Here is a 9,567-nt window from a genome sequence, read left to right as displayed (position 1 = left end):
TGAGCACTTAGCCACTTGAAAGTAACTGGTTTGTTTTTTTTGTTTATATGCTTACAAATCAGAAAGTTGTATCTATAGTCTATATCGCTACATTAAGCTCCATTCTTGTATATACAACTGATTCCTTTGCATTACCATTTGGATGTTTTCTACTAGGCATATAAAAGTGAATATGTCTAAAACTGAACTCCCAATATTTCTTTAATAATCCTGCTATAGCCATCTCCATTAATGGCAACTCAGTTCTTTGATTTTTTCAGGCAAAAAACCTTCAAGCCATCATTGATTCCACTCTTTCTCCCACACCTCGCATCTACTTAGTCAGAAATTTCTCTTGTCTCTATCTATAAAATATATGCAGTCTCTGACTACTTCTCACTACCTTGACTGTCACCATTTTCTACATGGTAAGAGAAGACCCCAGAAAGAAATTTAATCAAAAGAGATTTTTATTAAGCAAAAACAAAAACAAAGATAGCCATTGCAATGAAGTATCTTCCCGTGTACACTGGGCACAAGAGACTAGCAGCATCCACAGAATAATAATCAGGGAGTCTCTAATATACTCTTACAGAAAATACTAAATTAAGGAAAATTGCATCATTGTCAAAGGTGGGAAACATAATATATGGGAATACATGATTGGTTTAAGGAGTCTTTGTTGGCTAGATTCTATTTAGTAACTCTGGGAAGGTTTCCTTGGGAACAACCTGGCAATACCTGCTTTTGGCTTAGCGACTTGGAATTGCTTCTCAGTTCAGTCACGAGTAAACAGCAATATGTTCCTGTGTGAGAGCTTAACTTCCCTGTATCATTGCCAAGATTTAGGCATGTGTAAGGCAGAATATAAGGATGTTGGATGTCCCAGAGATGGACTGTATAGAGTCCAGTCTTGCAAACCAATCCCACCCCATTTATCTGGCCCTGCAGGTAGGTATAAGGAGCCTCCATCATTTTTTTTTTTCTTCTTTCCAAATGTTTTGTCCATTTGGTCAAATTAACATGATGTATTAAATTTTTTTTTTTTTTATTAACATGGTGTTATTCTCTACCGATGTCCTGACAGTCCAAACATCCATGGACAATATAAGGCTCAGGAGATAAAAGTCTCTTTAGATGCTTTCACAGAGGTACTCTGCCTATTCCATTTTGCTCTAAATTAGAAATTAATCAACTTTAGCTTTTATTTCTTTTTTTTTTTCTTAGTGGTTCAATGACATTCGAGGAGAGCCATCAGTCCTGCTTCCCCACTGCTCTTAAATGTCTGCATTATTGCATCCACTGGATCCATTGGCATCCTATCTCAGTTTGACACGGATGGATGTCTTAACAATTGCACTACTACAACATTTTGAGGACAGGCATATTCCACCTAGCACTAGGAATGGGGTCTTCATTGCCATATGAATGGAGAGTAAGCCAGCTACAAAATTCCACTTAGTGTATGGCTCCTTGGACCACACCTGACCCAATGGGTATCCACATGGATTAGATATTGGTGTGCAGGAAGTTTATCAGGGAATACTATGGGAATAGTACCTGTGAGGGAGTGAGGGAAGCAGGATGAGAAGGGGAAAAGTTGACAGGAAGCCACAGAGGCCAGACCTGATCCCATGAGGAGCTCTGGAAATGGGATGGCCCATCGGAGTTGAGGCAAGAGAGTCAGACCTTTATAGGCATGTATTGAGCAGTCACTATGGTGGGCTGCTTTCACAGAGGGGGGATGAGTTTGATTGAGGCAGTTCCTTTCAGCTGAGGGCAACTCCTCCAGAGGGCCTCAACTTTGTGCCATAAGGAAGCAACACTTCTAGCAGCTGGGGAAATGAATGCCTTGGTCCTGAAAGGAGGGGACCTAGTAGCACAACCCAGCATACAACACAGAGAACAAGGTTGGAGGCATGCTTAGCAGACAGCTGCTAACCAGCAGTAGGAAGGTTGTTTGGCTATTGCAGTAATTCAGGGAAGAGATACAGGTAGTTTGGGCCAGACTGGTAGCAGCTCAGGAGTCGAGAATGTTGCATCACTTTGAAGTGGCACCAACAGGTCATCCTAACAGGAAGAAATATTGTGATGCCTACATAAGAAGTGTAGTTTGTTGTACTGCTTTTGATTTTAGAGAATAGGTAAGTCATAGAAGAATATCATATCTAATTTATAATTAATATGTACATGAATCTTCATACTCAAAAGTAATGGGAATGAAATTAGAAATCCTACCACTAATCCAATTCTTGAAATGCTCATAGGTAATTAAAATAGAAAATTATAATCCCTAAAAGTATAATCAAGCTATGACTTTCTTTATAACTTTGAAACATAGAAGGTATGGTGTTCAGACAACAGGTTTAGATGAAGGTGGTACTAGATGAACTGATTACTGTGCCACTGGCTTGCTTCCATATAAATTGATAGAGATTACTATTCCTCAATATTCTCTTAAATAACTTCTTTTCCCACAAAGAAGAATAAGTAGCCCTTAGTCAGGGCCAGTGGTGCAAAGGAGATCTGTCTGACTGTGAACGAAACCAGTTTTGAGGACAAAGTCTAAAGCAGAATCTCTTTCACCAGACTGTAGGACTCCGTTGTTCTTAGGGAGACATTTTAAAAACATTGTAAAGAATGAAACAAAGAGAAAAATATTAACAAAATCAGGTTAATACTATTTTTTACAACCAAAAATATTTTAGAAAATGAAATTAATTTCTGTAAATGAAAAATACAAGTTTTTTTTTTTTTCTGTAAGATATTTAGGCAGTCAGAGTCAAACACAGAATCTTCTGATCAGAGGAAATTGGGTTTTTTTTTTAAACAACGATGCCCAGGCAATTCAACACAGAAAGGACTGTCTTTTCAACAAATAGTGCCGGGGCAATTGGATAACCACACCCAAAAAGCTGAATTTAGAGCCTTATCTCAAACCATTCACAAACATTAACTCAATGGGTCGTAGACCTTATTGTAAGACGTTAAATTATAAAGTGATAAAAAGTGCTTATAGAAATTGAGTAGTCCTAATATTGCCAAGAATTAATGAAAGTGAATTTGTTCTGACAAAATCTTTCCCATAATGTGTAACATTTACTTACTATGTCAAATTGAAAGCAGTGTCCAACATGTCTTTAAGTAACTCAGACTAGATTAAACATATGGAATGTGTTTCTTAAAAGAATTTGGATGGATATAGATAGTTGTAGAAGGTTGGAGGAAACTTGTAGAAAACCAAAAGGAGGTTAAGTAGCTGAGATGAGAGAAAGAAAAGCATGGGAAAAGAATTTAGATGGATACTCAAAGTTATAGAAAGTTAAAAGACGGTCAAATAGAAAGTTAGAATGCCATATAAAAAGGGTATGTTTATGTGTATCGGGGGTTTGTGTATGTGTATTGAAGGATTATGAAATGAGAAATATGAGAAAAAGACAAGAAATTTTAAAGGCTTGTTAAAAGAATGAATTTGATTGATATAGTCAAAGTTCTTACATTGCTACAGCTGACAGTTTGATGAATTAATCCATGAGAATTTATAAAAACTTTAATATGAAAAAACAAAAGAGAGAATTGAGTTTCTTCTGTTAAAATAACAAACTTTTCCGTGTTTACTGGTTAAAGAGTTGGTTTTATTCTTTCGCAATCTGCCTTCAAAGTAAGAGTTCTACCACAGTGATTTCTCAAACATGATAAACACCTGACGATTTTGAAATGTCATAGAAAAACACAAAAGATTTGTTTCTACTTCATAAAGAGAAAAATACTACAAAACTTTCTTTAGTATGTTATGAATTACATGAAACACTTTGTCAAATTGAGATTACCAAATTTTTTTGAGTTAAAATTTGTATGTCAGGATTTTATTATTTCAGTTGCTGACTTGGATAGTTACTGCTTCCTTTAAATCTAGTATCGTCAACATTGATAGTTTTGCCTTTCAAGATGATTACTTTGTCCTTTGAAAAAAATTTAGATGCTATGTGTTTTCAGTCATGTTGAATCAAGGTCTTTCTGAATTTATGTTTTGAGTCATGAATTTTGATACATACTTTGTGGGCAACACATGTTTCAGCACAAGCTGCAAAATCCATTTAGTTGCATTGATTTTTCAAGTATCACACACACACACACACACACAGAGGCACACACACCCACAACCCAAAGACACCAGGGCTCCTTATCACACACAGGAATCCATAAACATGCTAATAAGTCTTACCTTGCTGTACACAAGCTAAGAGAGTCAAAGGTTTGACCCAACCAGACTTCCTGGATGCACTGCCTCATACCTAAACCTCCCACCTTAGTCAATATTCCCAAGAAATTTTCTTTCATTTTTCAACATTACACCAACCCCCACTGGAGGGCAGCCAATGCTTTCAGTGGGAAAGTCCCCTTCCAAGAATCCTAAAATCCCCAAAATGTGGACACTTTCTTTCCAACCTGTCATGAAAGTGTTTTAACTGGGAAATCCTCATTGTTTACCAATGAAATTTTTTACTACTATTCAGAAGTTCAAAAACTTAATAATCTTGATTTAATCTTGGTATTTCCTAACTATTTAATATTATGTTCCAAGATTATTATCTGTTATATCTGAAGGTCTCTGAAATTAATGTTAATCATTATGTTTTAAAAACATTTTCTCTAAAAATTTTTAAGTTTATTTAGCCTTAAAACAAAACAAAACAAAATAACTAGTCTTACATTAGTTATATAAGTAATTCCTCTAAAGTCTTTCACTTTTAAGAATTAACATATTAACGACATCCTGTTAATTAAATCAGATGAACAAGACCTTTGGAAAGATGAAAAAAATTAATGGAGATTTCTGATGACACTTGACAACTGAGGCCCTAGCGCTCGATTTCAAAGCGGAACACTTTCCTTCTAAGCCTTTGAAACCCTCACTTGACAGAAAACCTGGACATCCCAGGCTCTGAATCTGAAGGGAGCCAAGTCCAGCGGCTTCACGCAGACAGGGATCCGTGGGGAGGGCACCTTCTTCTCCTGAGACCCGCCTCCACACGCTTGGAAACCAGAGAAACAGAGAGGAACCATGCAGGTGAGGTGCTTGCAATCGCTGGGGGCTGGTGGAAGACCAGAGTTTCAGCCATTCTACTGACTAGCTGCGGGGTTTTTTGAGGGACAAGATGTACTGCTTTCCAGCTCAGGACCACACAGAGGGCAGGAGAGTTGGTGCGTTGGTGACAATATATAGGATATTATATGTTGAGTTCGCAGGGAGACTCTCCCGTATAAACTTAGTTCCTTTCTAAGTTCAAAAACAGATCTTTTCCCACCCTGTTTCATAGCAAGGCCTTTCCTATATTCAACAAAACCAATAACCTCAATTACCATGAAACTGGCCTTCCTTCTACAGAATAGAGTTTTTCTAGATGCCCCAGGCTGGATACTCTCAAAGCCGTCTTTTCCTCTAGGGAATTCTCACAGTGATGGTACGCTCTTTTCTCTCATACTTTTTTCGTATTAAAACAAACAACCAAGCTGTACTATTCATAACAAAGTTTTCCCTCATGGACCCGATTCCTTTATAAACACAGGCGGGCTGGCGAGAGGGAAGGGATCATTTGATTTCAAGAAACTGTTCAATATTGTCCCATGTGTATACCTTTCTAGTGAAAGAAAATTACCTTTAAGAACCAGGGCCCCAGACCCTCAGGACTGAACTCTGGAAGTCCGTGGGTCCTCACTAGGGGCCGGGCAGCTGCAGGGATGTGACCCTGTAATGTCAAGCTGCAGGCCAGATACATGGGATGGGGGTGAATTGCAAGACTGGACTCTACATTGTCCAGCCCTGGGACATCACACACCTTTATGTTCAGCTTCACAAGTGCCTAATTCTATGAAATGTGTCTGCAGTTTCTTCTTCCATTTATTTGATTTACTGGAGGAGAAGGAAAACTATGATATATTTTTCTTTTCTTTCTTCTTCCCGCAGTTTTCACTATCTTCCCCTAACATTCCTTTTTTTGTTTTTTTCTTTTTGCTTAGCTAGAAGGGAGCTTCCTTTTCCAGGTTCTGCCTTAAGCATCACTTAGTGTAGCTGACCCACACACTGTGTACTTAGTTTAGAGCTGGCAGTTGCCCCCAGATCAGTAGGGAGAAGATGGTGGCGTCTGCGCTTCTCCACTCGACAGCCCATTTTTTGTGGGGGTGGCTGGGACAGAGAGAGTAGCTTGAAACCTCCGAAAGAATCAGAACGTCGTCACCTCCACTGTTTGAATCTTGCAGGTAATGATTAAAAGAATATATTGGTCAGTTAGCAAAAGCTAGAGCCTTTGTTTATTTTTCCAAAACCTGATCCCCAACAAAGATGATATTCTGTATGCTTTTCCCCATTCATGAACTGAAATTATTGAGCAACCCACCATGCTGTGTGGGCACCAGGGATACCAGAGGAGGAAAGAAGTAGACAACACAGTCCTCGGCCTCAGGGAAAGGAAAGAGGGACATGAGCTGTTAATAACAATAAAATCCTAAAATGGACCAACAGAGATCCACGCGGCAGGGCGTTTTCACTGAACACAGAGAAGGGGCATCTGGCCAGGATTTAGGAACAGGCAGGGAAGATTCACCTAGGACTTTCCTTCCATTCTGGAGGGAAATTCTCACGACTTGAGCAGGGACCAAATTGACCAGATCCTTCCCGGGGGCAGTCTGAATAGTTTTCAAAGGCTTCCTGGAGTAGGATGAAGGAGCCCTCTGTAGTGAATGTTTCTCCTGGGACGAAGTCGAAGAGCTCTAGTAAGTGTTATTTTCCATGGGAGAAGCGAATTCATCTCTGCTGCAGTTAGAGATTTTGCTTCTTTTTCTTTTTCCGAGAGTGAGGAAAGGTAGAGATTTTGTCTCTTTTTCTTTTTCCGTGAGTGAGGAAAGGGGAACTAGAAAAAACCAAGAGAAGCTTCAAGAAATAGTGTCATTTGAGGCGGGGCCAAGATGGCGGACTAGGTAGACGCTAGCTCGGATCCCTCTTGCAACAAATACTGGGAAAAACAAGTGAATCGATCACATACATAACAATCTACGAACCCTGAACAACAAACACAGACTTAGAGACGGAGAACGAACAAATACGGGGAAGCAGCGACTGTTTCCAGAGCCTGGAACCAGAGTCCCAGTCAGGTAACCTTGGTGCCGGGCTTAGGTCTGGGCCCAGGAGAGCTGATCTCAAAATCTTGTGAGGGCGCAAACAAGGGGCGCAGCCCTATCCCCCTGAACTGACCCCGGGAGGGGGCCCAGCCAGTCCGCCGGGGTGGCATGGCAACGAGGCTGGTGGGAGAAGTCCCCGGGAGGCAGTGACTGGTTTTGGAGCCGGGAGTGCAGCGTCCCAGCAGGGGAAACTTGGCGCCGGGTTTTTGATTGGGTGCTGTCAGGGCGCAAGCACGGGGCGCAGCCCTACTCCCCTGAACTAACCCCGGGAGGGGGCCCAGCTGGTCCGCAGGGGCAGCGGGGCGACAGGGCTGGCGGGAGGAGAAGTCCCCGGGAGACAGCGACTGATTTTGGAGCCAGGAGTGCAGCGTCCCAGCAGGGGAACCTTGACGCTGGGCTTTGGACTGGCAGCGGAGGATCTGACCGCGGGTTCAGCGGGCCAGACCCTCGGGGACAATCTCCACACAGCCAGCACACATAGGCAACAGGCTCCTCGGGAATCTCAGATAAAATAGTCATTCCAAGCAAGATAAGCAACACTGGCTATATTCCAGGGGCTACGCTCCTGTTTCTCTGAACCCTCCCCCACCCTTCTCAGGCGCCTTCATTAACATTGGAATTTCCTGAGCCAGAGGGAGAACAGCTCCGGCTCCGTGGAGACTTTGCTTTTCCTTTTTTTTTTTTTTTTTTTTTTGGTCTTTTCCTAACCCATTCTTCTGGCCTGAGAGAAGGAACCACAAAAAACCCAGGGACCAAAAATCCATCCCTGACTGGACTAAAAACACAGAAACAGCTACAGCCAAGCATATATGATCCAAATCTCGAACTTTCATCCTTACAGGGAACAAGGTGGCGGTTATAATCCAAAGGCAGTTCTGATAGGGATCTGACTGCATGGTTTTTTTAGCAGATTTACTGGAAAAACAAGTTTCCCAGGTCTGATACCTCTGCTTATTCAACAGAGCCCTAACTGACCCACAACAGGGAACTGAGGGCTGAAGCTCCCCCCAGACCACCTAGCCTCTTGCCTTAGGGGTCTAAGGAGGGTGACACCTACCAATCAGTAGAGGTACTTGCATTGCAGGCCTAAGGTACAGCTGCAGTGCCCTCCCACCAAGGTGCTACAGGAATAGAGACACACCTACCTCACTGACACTTGGGGGAAGCCTGTCAGCATCCTGCCCCCCTGGAGGGTGAACCCCAGCTGCTAATAGAATCTGGTGCACACAACTATCACCACTACTTCTCGAGGTGGATAGGTGTTAGGGTGCAGCACACACCTGATGACCCAAAATCAGATTCTACCCAAGGATAGTGACTAGACTCAGGCATATATATCTGGCAACAGCCCAAACCAGCTGGTAATAGGTCATAAGTAAGTCCAGGGCTACTACAAACAAGACAGCACAATCTAGTAGCCCATCCACGTATACTGAAAGAAAACAAAACAAGATAAGACTCAGTGAGCAATTACAGAATAAACCACTATGATATCTTAGTGATGGCTCAGAGACAGCAGTCGATATCAAACCACATAAAGAAGCAGACCATGACAGCTTCTACAACCCCCCAAACAAAAGAATCAAAATCTTTCCCAAATGAAGATACACTCCTGGAATTCTCAGATACAGAATATAAAAAACTAATTTACAGAATGCTTCAAGACATCACAAATGAAATAAGGCAAACTGCAGAAAAAGCCAAGGAACACACTGATAAAACTATTGAAGAACTCAAAAAGATTATTCAAGAACATAGTGGAAAAATTAATAAGTTGCAAGAATCCATAGAGAGACAGCATGTAGAAATCCAAAAGATTAACAATAAAATTACAGAATTAGACAACGCAATAGGAAGTCAGAGGAGCAGACTCAAGCAATTAGAATGCAGACTCGGAAATCTGGAGGACCAGGGAATTAACACCAACATAGCTGACAAAAAATCAGATAAAAGGATTTAAAAAAATGAAGAAACCCTAAGAATCATGTGGGACTCTATCAAGAAGGATAACTTGCATGTGATTGGAGTCCCAGAACAGGGAGGGAGGACAGAAAACACAGAGAGAATAGTTGAAGATCTGCTGACAGAAAACTTCCCTGACATCATGAAAAACGAAAGGATATCTATCCAAGATGCTCATCGAACCCCATTTAAGATTGATCCAAAAAGAAAAACACCAAGACATATTATCATCAAACTCACCAAAACCAAAGATAAACAGAAAATTTTAAAAGCAGCCAGGGAGAAAAGAAAGGTCTCCTTCAGGGGAGAATCAATAAGAATAAGTTCAGACTACTCAGCAGAAACCATGCAGGCAAGAAGGGAATGGGACGGCATATACAGACCACTGAAGAAGAAAAAATGCCAGCCAAGGATCAGATATCCAGCAAAACTCTCTCTGAAATATGA

Source organism: Elephas maximus, chromosome 1 (genome assembly GCF_024166365.1).
Source record: "Elephas maximus indicus isolate mEleMax1 chromosome 1, mEleMax1 primary haplotype, whole genome shotgun sequence".
Classification (NCBI taxonomy): domain Eukaryota; kingdom Metazoa; phylum Chordata; class Mammalia; order Proboscidea; family Elephantidae; genus Elephas; species Elephas maximus.
Note: the sequence above shows the minus strand (reverse complement) of the source record.